A 17,639-nucleotide genomic window follows, 5' to 3' on the forward strand; every position below is an offset into this window, starting at 1 on the left:
CCGGCTCTGCACTCTCCACCCCGCCCTCTGTGCCAACCTTCTATATATATATATATATATATATATATATATATATATATATATATATATATATATATATATATATATATATATATACCAGCAACTTCAATATATTGCATGTAACTGTCGTGATTTTGCAATTGACTCGGAATTCAGTTCACAGAACGTTAGTATTTAGTCACTATGAAGTAATTAACGTAGAACTTCAGTTTCGAAGTTGCTGGCAGAAGCTTCTCCCACATGATGTTCTTAATTTTAATTACATAAGTTTCTTACTGGAATACGTAGCACAAAGTCAGTCTATTCATACTGGCTGCCTTCGTTAATGCGTGCATGCAGAGGCACTTTCCTACAAGTAACTGCTACATCACTATTCTCGTTCACTGGTGTGACCATATACATGAAGTGCAAGTTATAACGAACCTGTCGTTGTTGAACTATTGACTCGTAAATGCTTGGTTCGCACTGCCTGTTGTGTGAAAGCCAACAGACGACATTAATTTAGGCGTTTAAACGTGGTGAGCCGCATCAATTACTGAAATTACACAGTGGTTTCCAGCATAGACGCGATACATCATCATAAGCGTATTTCGATCACAATGGCATTGACAGCTGGCTGCCAGACACGAGGCCCTGTTAATTCCACGATCAGATACTCATACGTATGCCGAGAACTTTCTTTCAATGTGTCATACCTGAGCACGAAGTTATAGGTCAGGTGGAATTCAACGTGTTAAACCAAAATTTTGCAATGCTTTGGAACAGAAAGATAAAGCTAAGACTTTCTTCGGCTTGAGATTCGAAGTGAGGGTAAATAAAAAATAAACTCTCCTCATATAGAGAGAGAGGTCCTGGCTGCCCTGACCAAACCTCTAGAGACTGAAATTTTGAGAGGGTTTTAGATTTTAAGCATCGCTTAAGAAGGGATTTTTCAAAATTCCATCTCTAAAAGATGAAGTAGGGGATAAAAGGCTTTTTCGAAAATATGCTGCTTTTAAGGCAATTATGAAGCTAGAAGGAGATTTTCACTCTGCAGCGGAGTGTGCGCTGATATGAAACTTCCTGGCAGATTAAAACTGTGTGCCCGACCGAGACTCGAACTCGGGACCTTTGCCTTTCGAGGGCAAGTGCTCTACCATTTGAGCTATCGAATCACGACTCACGGCCGGTACTCTCATTCTGGAAACATCCCCCAGGCTGTAGCTAAGCCATGTCTCCGCTATATCCTTTCTTTCAGGAGTGCTAGTTCTGCAAGTTTCGCAGGAGAGCTTCTGTAAAATTTGTAAGGGAGGAGACGAGATATTGGCAGAACTAAAGCTGTGAATACCGGCCGTGAGTCGTGCTTCGGTAGCTCAGATGGTAGAGCACTTGCCCGCGAAAGGCAAAGGTCCCGAGTTCGAGTCTCGGTCGGGCACACAGTTTTAATCTACCAGGAAGTTTCAATTTTGAAGCTGCAGCTAAGAATACTGGATTTTATTTCTGGGTCAGAAATAAAAAAAAATACATGCTTCAACATTTTTGTAAATTTGACACTATAAGGGTAAAACAGTTGGTGAAAGATTGTTGAAAAAATCATTGTGACATTACTACTAGAGCGTTTGTTAAGGCACATATACGAAAACTGGTATCTGATTTCTGAAATAAAAAAATATGTGTTTCAGTGTTTTCTGGAAAATCAAACGCTAATGGCGGTGAGAGAGGGGGGGGGGGATAAAGGATGAAAATATCAAAATTTGTTCTTTTACAGGGTGTTACAAAAAGGTACGGCCAACTCTCAGGAAACATTCCTCACACACAAATAAAGAAAAGATGTTATGTGGACATGTGTCCGGAAATTTCCGTTTTAGAGCTCATTTTAGTTTCCAACGTAATGAAATTGTAAATTTTCACAATCAACATGTGTGGGCTGACGGGAGTCCGCACGCAATTGTGCAATCACGTCAACAACACAAGATTTTCTGTGAACGTTTGGGCAGGCATTGTTGGTGATGTCTTGATTGGGCCCCTTGTTCTTCCACCTACGCTCAATGGAGCACGTTATCATGATTTCATACGGGATACTCTACCTGTGCTGCTAGAACATGTACCTCTACAAGTACGACATAGCATATGGTCCATGCACGATGGAGCTCCTGCACATTTCAGTCGAACTGTTCGTACGCTTCTCAACAACAGATTCAGTGACCGATGGATAGGTAGAGGCGGACCAATTCCATGGTTTCCACGCTCTCCTGACCTCAACCCTCTTGACTTTCATTTATGGGGGCATTTGAATGGTATTGTCTACGCAACCCCGGTACCAAATGTACATACTCTTCGTGCTAGATTTCCGGCGGGGTCAGGGATTTTCTCTGACTCGTGATGGCTGGGTGTTGTGTGATGTCCTTTGGTTAGTTAGGTTTAAGTACTTCTAAGTTCTAGGGGACTGATGACCATAGATGTTAAGTCCCATAGTGCTCAGAGCCATTTTTGAACCTTCGTGCTCGTATTGTGAACGGCTGTGATACAATACGCCATTCTCCAGGGCTGCATCTGGGATTCCGTGCGACGGAGGGTGGATGCACGCATCCTCGGTAACGGAAGACATTTTGAACATTTCATGTAACAAAGTGTTTGAAGTGACGCTGGTACGTTCTGTTGCTGTGTGTTTCCATTCTATGATTAATGTGATTTGAAGAGAAGTAAAAAAAAAAAAAAAAAGGAGCTCTAACATGGAAAGTAAGCAATTCCGGACACATGTCCACATAACATATTTTCTTTCTTTGTGTGAGGATAGTTTCCTGAAAGTTTGGCCGTACCTTTTTGTAACACCCTGTATTTAAATATTTTTAAAGTTAAATCCATTAAAGTAGCTTCCCGCTTCTAAAGAAATGCACTACGTACTAGGGGATGAGAATACGTATGTAAATATCACTACGAGAACTGAAAATGCAGTGTTAAAAAAGATTTCCGACTCTAGCCACCAGAACAGCTTTTTGGCGAGAAGTGCAGTCGGAAAAGACCGTGCTTTTATGATCATAGTTAAAATGAAATGTATAGAATATATTGCAATTTGTGAACAACATAAATATTCGATCAAAACAAAACAAAAATAAAGCTTTGCAGAACATACAGTTGACGTGTGTGAAACGGCGGGCACTAAGGTAGAATACAAGGCATTTCTGTAAGGGCGTGCAGAACTTTAACAGGACATAGAGGATGCTCCTCGGAACAATTTAAGGTAGGGAACCTGGGGCCAGAGAAGGCAGCCTACGGAGATAATAGGATTAAGATCACATTGGTGTGAATTTTTTTATTTGCTTTCGTTACAGTAAATTGGAAATACTGCCATTGACGCAATGAACGCATCATGTGTACGGTGTCCTACAAAATGTGCTGAAACGGACGGCCACCAACCTCAATTCAAGCATGAGATCGGCGAAGAGAATTTTGACGCACCCTGACAAATGTCCCTGGTGTGTCTCGAATCACATCACAGGCAGCTACAATTCTAACAACTAATTCAATCTCATTATCCACAGAGATTTCAAACACACATGAATTAATGTATTCCCAAGGGAAATGGTCAAGTGGATTCAGGTAAGGTGACCTCTCAGGTAATGGAATAAGATATCCACTTCCAATCCAGCGACCAGGAAATACAGCATTAGGATGATTGCGGATATTCACACTGAAGTGAGGCGGTGTACCGTCATGCTCTATCCACATCCTCCCACGAACAGCTAAGGTTACGTTCTCCAGCTACTCGGGTAGAACTCTTTGCACGAAACTAAAGTACAGGTAGCCATTCAGACTGCCAGGTAGACTGCCAAGAAATAACGATCCTGTTCGTTTCCTTGCAATAATTAAAGAATATACATGTAAAGAAACAGCACAGTACGTGTCAACTTGTATTAGTGTTAGTTGTAAACAAGTTGGAAAACAGTAATACTAGACAAATCTGTACGCAAGTTTACTTCCACATCTAGTGTGTCTGGAACTCCAGGTTTCCTACCTTATATTGTTTACTGGTGTATTCGCTATATGCTGTTACATTTTGCACGCTCTTACGGAAAAACCATATATACTTACGAATACAGGATGATTCTGCTAAGCTGTTCATCTTAGGTATCTTCCCAACCATGACCGTGGTGAGGACTTTCTGTAATTCATCTCGGCGGAAACAAATGACTCCTAGTTACTTTCGAAAAATTGTTCAAACGACTCTCGCATCTCCGTGTCCGACCCCTCCACAGTGATGCCCTTGGCATCAGCCTCAATCTGTGTGACCGAAGGGTCGCCAACACTTCGAGCATCTGTACACAACAGTCACAGTTCCTATCCAATACTGCAGTCAGTCCTGTTTGAAGCTCTCAAAAATGTATAGAAAACGAATGGTGTAATCGTCTTATTAGCAGCAGGAACACGAGGTTCTCTGTCTCTGCCGGTCTATCCGACAGTGAGATATTTTATTAAAAAAAAAGGTTGTAGGATTCGCGGGTCGATATGAAGGTCGGTAACAACGGCAGTACTGTGCTCTACACTCTTATTATAATAAAAGGTTGTGCCTAGTAAGCACTCGAACAAGCAAGAAATTACCGAATAATCTATTAACTACACAGGTGTGTGTAAAGAAGTCACTCCTGTTGGAAGCTCGTAATAATTTGTCTTCCACCGTACTAGTATTGGATGCAATTGCCTGTCATCTGCGGCATGAGCATTACAGCAATCAAAATAAGGTTCAATAAATGCCCGGTGAGCAAGATGTATGAGACAGGTGAAATACCCTCAGACTTCAGGAAGAATGTAATAATTCCAATCCCAAAGAAAGCAGGTGTTGACAGATGTGAAAGTTACCGAACTATTAGTTTAAAAAGTCACAGCTGTAAAATACTAATGCGAGTTATTTACAGACGAATGGAAAAACTGGTAGAAGCCGACCTCGGGGAAGATCAGTTTGGATTCCGTAGAAATGTTGGAACACGTGAGGCAATACTGACCCTACGGCTTATCTTGGAAGCTAGATTAAGAAAAGGCAAACCTACGTTTCTAGCATTTGTAGACTTAGAGAAAGCTTTTGACAATGTTGACTGGAATACTCTCTTTCAAATTCTGAAGGTGGCAGGGGTAAAATACAGGGAGCGAAAGGCTATTTACAATTTGTACAGAAACCAGATGGCAGTAATAAGAGTCGAGGGACATGAAAGGGAAGCAGTGGTGGGGAAGGGAGTAAGACAGGGTTGTAGCCTATCCCCGATGTTATTCAATCTGTATATTGAGCAAGCAGTAAAGGAAACAAAAGAAAAATTCGGAGTAGGTATTACAATCCATGGAGAAGAAATAAAAACTTTGAGGTTCGCCGATGACATGGTAATTCTGTCAGAGACAGCCAAGGACTTGGAAGAGCAGTTGAACGGAATGGATAGTGTCTTGAAAGGAGGATATAAGGTGACCATCAATAAAAGCAAAACGAGGATAATGGAATGTAGTCCAATTAAATCGGGTGATGCTGAGGGAATTAGATTAGGAAGTGGGACACTTAAAGTAGTAAAGGAGTTTTGCTATTTGGGGAGCAAAATAACTGATGATGGTCGAAGTATAGAGGATATAAAATGTAGACTGGCAATGGCAAGAAAAGCGTTTCTGAAGAAGAAAAGTTTGTTAACATCGAGTATAGATTTAAGTGTCAGGAAGTCATTTCTGAAAGTATTTGTATGGAGTGTAGCCATGTATAGAAGTGAATCATGGACGATAAATAGTTTGGACAAGAAGAGAATAGAAGCTTTCGAAATGTGGTGCTACAGAAGAATGCTGAAATTTAGATGGGTAGATCACATAAGTATTGAGGAAGTATTGAATCGGATTGGGGAGAAGAGAAGTTTGTGGCACAACTTGACCAGAAGAAGGGATCGGTTGGTAGGACATGTTCTGAGGCATCAAGGGATCACCAATTTAGTACTGGAGGGCAGCGTGGAGGGTAAAAATCGTAGACCGAGACCAAGAGATGACTACGCTAAGCAGATTGAGAAGGACGTAGGTTGCAGTAGGTACTGGGAGATGAAGAAGCTTGCACAGGATAGAGTAGCATGGAGAGCTGCATCAAACCAGTTTCAGGACTGAAGACCACAACAACAACAACAACATGCCTAATTAGTAGTGTTTCATATGAGTTTACATGACTGTTTTTTTGCATATGTCCTAATTTGACGTGCCTCATCTGTACTGGTTTCTTAGTACAAATTGTAAATAAATATGTCTAGTGCATGATGTAAACAAGCCATGCTCTCTGAATACACGGTACACGAACATTTGTAATCACAGAATATCGAAAATTTAATGCTGATTACCACTGTCTCGTCATGACATTCCGCTATTACAATTAGCACATATCAATCAGTCACGAAGTTTGAAGGGTTGAAGTAAACACCGAACAGAGCGCTCTCGCGGCTTGTGACTTTATTAAATTATAAAAATGTTCTTCATATAATTCACTTTTCATTGAACCCATGGAAAATTTTAGACAAATTCCATCCATTTTACAGTTCGTAGGGACGTGAGGGGGAAGATTACATCGCCAGGCCTAATTTTAAGCGGACCACCGTTTCCAGTTAAGGGCTAGTCACCAAGGAGGTGGCTAAGGTTTCAATGCAGTTCAAGAAGTCTGCCGAAATCGTTTCGTTCTGGGCCTCTCCAATATCCACACTTACGGATTGGACTAAGGGTTTGCGAAGGCTAATTCCGCTGATCAGAATTTACTTTGTATGGCTACAGACAGTTCCATCTACTGTGTGAAAGGCTGCGATACATGTGAAGCAATTCAGTAACATCCTAAAGTATTCAACACGTGGCGACAAATCTTATGGAATAATACTAAAGTATTAAAAGGTTATCAGACTGATGAAAGACGTGACGAGTGGTTCGCAGTTAGTGGAGTTTTTAGCACTGAGATTGACAGTGTATGATTACCTGATAGCTGCAGATGTAATCCAAAAGCGACCTAAGGGTGCGTATCACGTGGCATCAAAGGCTTTCACAATAGACTGGAAGAGGATTGCAGGAGATGCTTCATCGAATGCATTGACACCGTTCCAGATATGGTGCACAATGCAGTACGTCTTCTGGGAAACAGTGAGCTACACTCCACTGCACAAAAATTTGGCCACCCTTGAATTCCAATGTGTAGGCCGCACCTGACTAAATGCAAGCAACATAGCACTGCTGTGTCGCAGGTCCTCTAAACCTTTTGCAGCACAGTCGCTTGACTATACTCATTGGGTACCGAAAGAGACTGCAAGAGAACATAACACTCTCCGACAGTCCAGTTGCAAACCAATATTGTCATAACAAAAATATTTTTAAATAAAGTTATTGAAGATGATAGTCTTTAACGTATGTAAATTGAAGTTTATTACAATAAGTGTAACTCGTCATTTAATGAGTGTGGTAATACTTCTATTGTTCGCGATTCGAATATGAGCCCACTGTTAACCAAGGAAATCTTAACGTGCCCGATCAATATTTTACGTCTCATTATGCCTAGTCCAGTCTCGAAGTGTTCGCCAGTATCAGTTTACAGGGCCGAGTGTCCGACCCTGGAAATAAATAGCGGTACGTTTAGCGCTGCACAGGCAGCCCCATGAAGCTTATATTGCCTCTGAGAAGCAACTTCGAAAGGTATTCAATAAAGTACAACGCCCAAGTACGAAACGCCATGAGGTAAAGTTATGGTGATGGACGGAGAATAGAGCTCAGTTCCTATATGAATTATTGATTAAGCACAATCAGATGTAAGGTATTAAATATGTTCAACCATTGAACGATATTGGAACCTGAAACGACTATACATACTTCACCGGTATCTAGATTTGCACATGTTCGGCTACAGGTAAGGCAACGAATAGTTCCGTGCTGCTTGCGGTCACAACACCACGCACATTTTCGTTGTTGATCCCACATGAAAAGGTATCAACTGTCAAATTTCCTTTAACTTGTAGGTACGATTGTGCCGTTTCCAGAGACCTGTAGGAGTTTATCATCGTGAGGAAACAACGGAACGGTATCATGTCGAAAGCCTCAAATCCAGAGAAAAATTGGAATTCAGCCCAGTGCCAATATTTTAAAATCTCAAGGTTTCTTAAAATAAGAAATGAAGGTCCCATGACCTTCCATGGCGATTTTTCCGTGAGCTCAGATAACATTACTAGGCTGAGTAAGCTTACCGGCCGTTATAAACTAGCTTCAGTCCAACCAATCACCGAATCTAACATGCATTAGCATAATGTTTTTGGTCATAACGGGATACGCACCACACGGTACGAGAGGTGTTCATGTCCACTTCAGCTGTTGTTGTGAGCAACCCATTCGGGGGTCGAGTACTTAATCTCATGCAGTGCAAAACCCTGAGTTGTGATATATATTCCCATCCTTTTCCTTCATTTTGAAGCTGTATTCCACCTGTATGCTAAAGCATAAGTCTGACAGAAGGTCAGAGAGATTTTCGTTCATATTATAAGCAGCCAATAAGAGAAAAATCTTGTAGCAGCTAGTTTGTGAAAGGGCTCAAGGGTGTCCTTGGGAATAGTGTCTCTTTCTAGCGTGAAAACAGTTTCGATGTGTTAGCTACATCTTGCACACTACAATTTATGATCTTCAATGAACCAAACGTAAACTGGCCAGCGATTATGTTATCTACTATGAGCATTTAGATATATGCATGGTAGACTACTTAATTTAGATGCATTACAGTAACTAAAAGCAACAACGAGAAGAGGTCCTGTTCCATGCAGTGCCGTCAAAATTTTAGGTATGGAAGATCCAAATTTCTTCTTGTTTCCTTAAAATTGACTGAGAAACGATGTACAGAGAATAACACCAATCCTAAAACAATGATTTTTAGTTTTGCGAAGTGCTGAGTAAAGGTATCATTGAGAAAATAGCTACTGAGGCATATTTACACTACTGGAAATTAAAATTGCTACGCCAAGAAAAAATGCAGTTGATAAACGGGTATTCATTTGACAAATAAATTATACTAGAACAGACATGTGATTACATCTTCACGAAATTTGGGTGCATAGATCCTCAGAAATCAGTACTTAGAACAACCACCTCTAGCCGTAATAATGGCCTTGATACGCCTGGGCATTCAGTCAAACAGAGCTTTGAAGGCATGTACAGGTACAGCTGGCCCATACAGCTTCAACACGATACCACAGTTGATCAAGAGTAGTTACTGGCGTATTATGACGAGCGAATTGCTCGGCCACCATTGACCAGACGTTTCCAATTGGTGAGAGATCTGGAGAATCTGCTGGCCAGAGCAGCAGTCGAACGTTTTCTGTATACAGAAACACCCTTACAGGCTCTGCAACATGCGGTATTGCATTATCCTGCTGAAATGTAGGGTTTCGCAGGGATCGAATGAAGGGTAGAGCCACGGGTCGTAACACTTCTGAAATGTAACGTCCATTGTTCAAAGTGCCGTCAGCGCGAACAAGAGGTGACAGAGACGTGTAACCAATGCAACCCCATACCATCACGCCGGGTGATACACCAGTATAGCAATGACGAATACACGCTTCCAAAGTGTGTTCACTGAGATGTGGCCAAACATGGATCCGCCATCATGATGCTGTAAACAGAACCTGGATTCATCCGAAAATATGACGTTCTGCCATTCGTGTACCCAGGTTCATCGTTGAGTACACCATCGCAGGCGCTCCTGTCTGTGATGTAGCGTCAAGGGTAACCGCAGCCATGGTCTCCGAGCTTATAGTCTACGCCGCTGCAAACGTCGTCGAACTGTTCGTGCAGATAGTTGTTGTCCTGTAAATGTCCCCATCTGTTGACTCAGGGATCGAGACGTGGCTGCACGATCCGTTACAGCCATGTGGATAAGACATAGGTCATTTTGAGTGCTAGTGATACGACGCGTTGGGATCCAGCACGGCGTTCCGTATTACCCTACGGAACCCACCGATTCCATATTCTGCTAACAGTTACTGGATCGCGACCAACGCGAGCAGCAATGTCGCGATACGATAAAACGCAATCGCGATAGGCTACGATCCGACCTTTATCAAAGTCGGAAACGTGATGGTACGCATTTCTCCTCCTTACACGAGACATCACAACGTTTCACCAGGCAACTCCGGTCAACTGCTATTTGTGTATGAGAAATCGGTTGGAAACTTTCCTCATGTCAGCACGTTGTAGGTTTCGCCACTGGCGCCAACCTTTTGTCAATGCTCTGAAAAGCCAGCCATTAGCATATCTCAGCATCTTCTTCCTGTCGGTTAAATTTCGTGTCTGTAGCACGTCATCTTCGTGGTATAGCAATTTTAATGGCCAGTAGTGTATCTTTGTTTCATTTACACAAAAATTAAGTTGACTAAAACAAGAACACCAACATCCAAAGAGCGCATAGTGTCACATTCCTTTTATTGCTGTCAAACCACAGATATTCTGTGCCACTACCATGTATGTATCACGCCCCGCATCATGGCCCTTGTTACGTCACACTGGTGGTAACCGTGCTTAACAGTTACCTACGTGATAAATTCATGTCTGAAGACACGACACAGAGGCGAAACTACCGTGTCTCCTACTTGGAAACGACCCTGTGACAGCAAATGGAACTTAAGGAAAATCACCAAGGGAAAAACTGCAAATTTGTACGCAATGTAAAAATATTGTCAGACGTCAGAATGGCTTTACTAATGGATGAACTGTCTGGGATATTGTAGTAGCTAAGTGTAGATAAATATTACGTTACCGACCCGGATGTACCGCAAGATTTGCGTAAGCTTTTTTTCTGTTAATTCCTAACATCAAACCACGTCTTCTCTGTGCAAGAAGTCTACCAAGAGTAGAGCATTGTGATTCTCAACGAGCTCCAATTGCAGAATAAAGATATAAGACGAGTGCCCAGGTGGCAGAGTTCCAGGGAACAAAGCTGAGGAAAGGACATACTAATTATGTCATTTAACTTTGGCCTGGTGGTACAGCGACCTTCTATTGCTACGATTTAAAAACAGTCGTAGATCAATATACTTCATTATCTTAAGAAAATTCTTTCGAGGGAATAGAACATCATCAGGTTATGTCAAAACATCAAAAGCTTTTCTGCCAAGAACAATTCGTCAAGGAGGCAATATACGAAATAAAATGTACGACAGAAATAGCAGTGCAGAACAGGACCTCGCAAATATCGGGATGGTTCCTCAGAAAGGAAACAGCCAATTTGCTGCCCCACCCTTCCGTAATCCGAGTTAGTACTCCGTATCCAATGCCTAGCGTTTAAACTCCGATTGACAACTAAATCTCGTCCTCCTCCACCACAACGGCCTCGAGACCCATGCGTATAGACACAGTGCAAACATGTGAATAAGTTTGCCCTCGGGGTCCAGTTGTGTTCTACTACACCTATAGTCGCCTCTATGAGGTTGCCTTCTGGTACGATTTATTTGGTGTCTTGTCTTCTTGACGTATGCTTTTTGGCACAAAAATTTTACTTCTTAACATAACCTGATAATGGCGTATCCGGGCGAAACGCATTGTTCTTAAGATAATGAATAACACTGTGCCGGTTACGACTGTTTAAATGAAAACAAAATACGTTAGTAAAGTAACTGCGGCGGATGTTTAATGTGACAACCATTCGTTCATGGCACTTTTGTGCCATGTCAGCGAGTTGCTGAAGGAGATAGACTGTTGGAATTGCTACAGTCTCATCAGAACTGCTCTGCTGTAGTTCCTAAAAACTGCGTGGGTTGTTGCGATACACTTCAGACTTGGGGACTCCTCACACAAAGTAATCGCATAATCACAGACCAGGTGATCTGAGTGCCCAGCTAAGGCTGCGACCAGACGAATATCTCCTAACATATGTCATGCGTGAAGATTGTGCAAATGTGCTCGAAACGTTCTGCAGGCTGTATTGGCAGTTGTGCCATCCCATGAAAGAAACTACGGGTCTCTTCCTCCTCCGTTAATACGTATAACGCATATACGGATTCGCGTCCAATTACATATACTAGTCCGGGTGGCTTTTATTTACCCCACCCTGTATAACAAATTTAAACGTCAAATCATAAGCGCAGCAGTGAACAAGGATACGCGCCCGGGTTTCCAGGTTCGATTCCCGGTGGGGTCAGGGATTTTCTCTGCCTCGTGATGACTGGGTGTTGTGTGATGTCCTTAGGTTAGTCAGGTTTAAATAGTTCTAAGTTCTAGGGGACTGATGATCATAGATGTTAAGTCTCATAGTGGTCAGAGCCATTTGAACCATTTGAACAAGGATAACGGTAAACAACTTATCGATTTTGTATTACTTATAAGCTACACCAAACCTACTAAACAGATAGCCTACATTACGCTCGTGGATTGGCTTCTGTGCGATATGAGATCCATACGAGATAGTATTGAGGGGAGATATCGTGAAAGTCCAGTGAAGGGCAAATTGTTTTGATCATCGACACTTAAAATAGCGTATTATATCATTGACACACTATTCCCTATTTCGCGCTAGAACAAAACTAAAGCATTTTTCGTTGCGAAGAGACCTTTTCACGAAATTTCAATCGTCTGTTCTCTCGTCAGGAAGCGAAAAAATTCTGTTGGTGGCCTCCTACTCAGGAAGAGATGATAATAGAAATAAAGTAAGAGAAACCAGAGTTAGCACGGAAAGATCTCAGTGTTCATTTCTCCTTCATGATTTTCGAAAGTGCGACGGTAGACAACTTGTGCAAAAGTGGTTCTATGAACCCTGCACCCGATACATAAGTGTGAATTGTAGAGAAGCCATGTAGATATAGATGACGAATCCTCCCCATTTAACTACTGAACTTGTGCTCGTCCCGTTGTTTATAATAAATTTTATCTCATTACTTCGTATCTGAGCATCAAGATTGAAATTCGAATAGCCGAGAGGTTAGACGCTATGCCGCCAGTTACTTGCAGTATTTCTTGGCAGTGTATGCAACATTTACCGAACACCGCGTTTAAATTGGAGATCGGTAATTGCGTCTTCCGCATCCAATTTCGCGTCGTTGTTTACGTGGCGGGTATCTGGGTTATCGGCGCACCGCACGGAAATTGCTGGTACTGCTGTGCTGGGCGGCGGAGTCTGCACCGGCCGGCCCCCAAGGCAATTACAAGCGCCCACAAACAGCCTCCGCTGCAACTGTCGTTTAAATGAAATTTCCCAAGGCTGCCAAATTGGATCTGCTGCTCTCCGGAACAAAATCAAATGAAACGCCCACAAAAAAGAGAAAGAAATCAAATCGCGCCATCTTCCTGACTTCCTTACTCGTCGCGTCGCCGTAAATGTTTTCAAACATACTACAGAATTCCCAGTGCTTTCTGACATCCGAGAATGCTGTACGCGTTTACCTTACTACCATCGTACAATTTACTTTTTACTGCTAGTGTGAGCAGTGAATTAAATACATGCAGTGACAAGTGATGAGCTGCGATATAATAAAATAACATTACCATTACCATTCTCTCTAAGTAGTTCGTAGATGTAATTTTAAAATTTCAGACGTCTCTTAGCTGCTGCTTTATAACATTTACTTTCCAGAGGTGTTTATCTTCTTATATAGTTTTACGTAGATGTTTCTCGGGAATAACACTGTCCTATTTCTACGTGGGACGTAACGAAAGTAATTTACGTCATTGTTTGTATCACCTGTTGTACCATCTATTCACTCAAAAACAAACGTCATATGAGTCTACACACATTGCTGGTTTAACGACGTAAAAGGCATCAGCAGAGGTAGATTGACGCAAGCGCAGAGCGGTTTTGAAGAGAGTAGCAGCAGACCGGGCTGCCAGAGGTTATTCCAGTAGACATCACGATGGCAGACAGACGTGCACCGACAACGCAGTGGCCAATGTAACTGCGTGTTATACGCCGTCAATGGGCATGTGGGGCTAGGGTGTCCATCATACATCAATGCCTACGGATCGCGAGTGGTATAGGGATGATTGGTCGCTGGGGATCTCGGTCCCAAACTTTCCGCACAGGACTTTCACTTGTTCGCTCTCTGGACGCCACTGCTAAACAAATGCTGATGTAGAACAGACTGTGCGACTGTTCCTTGTATGGCAGGGGCACCAAGTTTTAACAGAATGATTTCTTCAAAATGATTGCACGTGTCGACAAATGTCTCAGTGCCGGCCACGACTTTTTAGAAAAACTGTGCAACACGTGTAGTTCTACATCTACATCATTACTCTGCAATTCACATTTAAGTGCTTGGCAGAGGGTTCATCGAACCACAATCATACTATCTCTGTATCACACCACTCCCGAAAAGCGCGCGGGAAAAACGAACACCTAAACCTTTCTGTTCGAGTTCTGATTTCTCTTATTTTGATGATCATTCCTACCTATGTAGGTTGGGCTCAACAAAATATTTTCACAGTCGGAAGAGAAAGTTGGTGATTGAAATTTCGTAAATGGATCTCGCAGTGAAGAAAAACGTCATTGCTTTAATTACTTCCATCCCAACCCACGTATCATATCTGCTACACTCTCTCCCCTATTACGTGATAATACAAAACGAGCTGCCCTTTCTTGCACCCTTTTGATGTCCTCCGTCAATCACACCTGTTAAGGATCCCCCACCGCGCAGGAATATTCTAACAGAGAACGAACGAGTGTAGTGCAAGCTGTCTCTTTAGTGGACTTGTTGCACCTTCTAAGTGTCCTGCCAATGAAACGCAACCTTTGGCTCGCCTTCCTCAAAATATTATGTATGTGGTCTTGAAAACTGAAGATGTTCATAATTTTAACACCCAGATACTTAATTGAATTGACAGCCTTGACAATTGTACTATTTATCAAGTAATCGAATTCCAACGGATTTCTTTTGGAACTCATGTGGATCACCTCACACTTTTCGTTATTTAGCGTCAACTGCCACCTTCCACACCATACAGCAATCTTTTCTACATCACTTTGCAACTGATACTGGTCTTCGGATGACCTTACTAGGCAGTACATTACAGCATCATCTGCGAACAACCTAAGAGAACTGCTCAGATTGTCACCCAGCTCATTTATATAGATAAGGAACAGCACAGGTCCCAGGACACTTCCCTGGGGAACACCTGATATCACTTCTGATTTACTCGATGATTTGGTGTCTATTACTACGAACTGCGACCTTCCTGACAGGAAATCACGAATCCATTCGCACAACTGAGACGATACCTCATAGGCCCGCATATTGATTAGAAGTCGCTTGTGAGGAACGGTGTGAAAAGCTTTCCGGAAATCCAGAAATAAGGAATCAACATGAGATCCCCTGTCGATAGCGGCCATTACTTCGTGCGAATAAAGAGCTAGCTCCGTTGCACAAGAACGATGTTTTCTGAAACCATGCTCATCACATATCAATAGATCGTTCCCTTCTAGGTGATTCATAATGTTTGAATACAGTATATGCCCCAAAACCTTACTGCAAACCGACGTCAATTACAAAGGTCTCTTGTTCGATGGATTACTCCTACTACCCTTCTTAAACACTGGTTCGACCTGCGCAATTTTCCAATTTGTAGGTACAGATATATCGGTGAGCGAGCGGTTCGTGATGCCGTGATGTATCTGTTTTTGGTAACTGTTTCCGTGGGAAAAACAGTGGCGAGTCTTTCATAGTGACCCAACGTCCGATACTTGCAGACTCGAAGCAGTTTACGGAATATTTTATGATGACTAATATGTTACCTGTCCTGACATTATACATTTTAAAATCCAAATTTCGGCAACGAACTTGCTGACAGGCTGGCCAAACAGGAGACGCGGAAACCGCTTTTGGAGATAGTCATCTCCGAAGCTGACCTGTGTTCTGTCTCACACCGCAGGGTTTTCCGGCTTTGGGAGATAACAAAGTGCGTGTCGTTAAGCAGACTAGGAATGTGAGGAAGTCTTCTATGATGGGCCTCTCGCAGGGAATCAATTGTCCTCTGCCAGTTCCGCGTTGGCCATATGCGGCTAGTGCATGGATACCTATTTCGTCGCCAGGACCCACCTCAGCGTCGCTGTCGCTCCCAACTGACTCTCGTGCACCTGTTGCTGGACTGACGGCTTTCAGCCGCTCTGCGGCAGACTTTTAACTTTCCCAGCACCCTTCCTTCGGTGTTGGGTGACAATGCCTCCACAGCAGCTTTAGTTTTATGCTTCATTCGTGAGAGTGGCTTTTATACTTCCATGTAAGTTATAGCGCATTTCCTTTGCCCCTATGTGTCTTCCACCTTAGTGCTTTTGGGATGGATGTTGCAATATGTTGCAGAGTGGCTGGCTTTCCCCTTTTATTCTCGTGGTTGACCAGTCACTGTAATCATTCATGTTTTACTCTGTTCTGTTTCCAGCGTCTCTGTTTTCTTGTCCTCTTTTGCTACTTACCGTGTTCGTTGCCTTTCCTTCATTCTTGTGGCTTTTCCTTTCTTTCCGTTTTGTGTTGTATGTTTGGTTCGTTTTGTTCTCAAACTTGTGACACTGTTTTATTAGGAGCAAGGAACCGATGATCTCGTAGTTTAGTCACTTGTCCCATCTTTAACCCAACCAACCAAACCTAAATTAAAATTTTAAAACAATCTTGATCGCCAATACTTCAGCATTTCGCGGCCCTGTCAGCAACAGTATAAATATTAAATTCAAAATTAACAGCCTCTGTTGCGGAGTTACCAAGATGTACCTAGGTTTCAATTGGGATAACCCAACCTTCTTCAGAATTACACTTACTAATGTTTGTCGATAATGGACATTGTCAAACTAAAAATACAAATACACCGAGTGTCGTCATATTTTAAAAACTTAACTGAAGCTGCCTCAGTCCCACTTCCCGACCGCGATGTAACATCATGAGGCCCGTCTAAGCGGACGCATTACTTCGCGCTTGCGCATAAACTGCGTGATGTGTACTTTTTGGGGCAAGACGCAACCTAACTCTAAAATTAGAATTTACCAAAAAATGAAATAAAATAAAGGTGCAAGTGAGGAAAAGGGCGTATATATTAACCTGAGCAGAACGTACTTAGATCTACCGTCTTAACATTTATTAATTATTGTTTGATCTTGATATGAAAAGGACATCATGTGTTTACAATGTGTGACCTGTCTAGGACAATATTGTGCTTAAGCACGAAGTTTAATCACCTAATAGGAACATGGGTGTGGGAAGGACATTAGAATGCCAACATCGTCATTATTACGCCTAGGTGCATAATTTTTAAGACTCCGTAAAAGTTTGGACCCATCTATGAAGGTGTCTATTAGTTATAAGGAAAAATTCAGTTACCTAATTAATTTTCATTATTATGTAAGGAGCAGCGCAAATGGTTAATTTGGCGTAGCGAGCACGTTGAACTTGCACACAGATGGTCAACCGATATTCGGTATGCACGTTCTAGATTTAAGAACGGTGTCAACACTTGAATTAAGTAGTGGATAATAACTTAATAGACCAACAGCTTAGACGGGCCTCATGATGTTACTGTCAGTTCCAGTACAACACTCGTGGCTGCCGCATCGCGGTCGGGAAGTGGGGCTGAGGCAGCATCAGTTAAGTTTTTAAAATATGACGACACTTGGTGTATTTTTATTTTTAGTTTGACAATATCCATTATGGACA

The 17,639-nt window shown here is 42.2% G+C and overlaps 1 non-coding gene across 1 annotated transcript; it reads right to left on the bottom strand.

Moving 5' to 3' along the window:
• Positions 1-1,100: 1,100 nt before the first annotated feature.
• On the bottom strand, positions 1,101-1,175 carry Trnas-cga (transfer RNA serine (anticodon CGA)). Its single transcript has one exon. It is a non-coding gene; the product is annotated as a tRNA-Ser (tRNA).
• Between the last annotated feature and the right edge of the window lie 16,464 nt (positions 1,176-17,639).

Source organism: Schistocerca gregaria, chromosome 1 (genome assembly GCF_023897955.1).
Source record: "Schistocerca gregaria isolate iqSchGreg1 chromosome 1, iqSchGreg1.2, whole genome shotgun sequence".
NCBI classification, from domain to species: domain Eukaryota; kingdom Metazoa; phylum Arthropoda; class Insecta; order Orthoptera; family Acrididae; genus Schistocerca; species Schistocerca gregaria.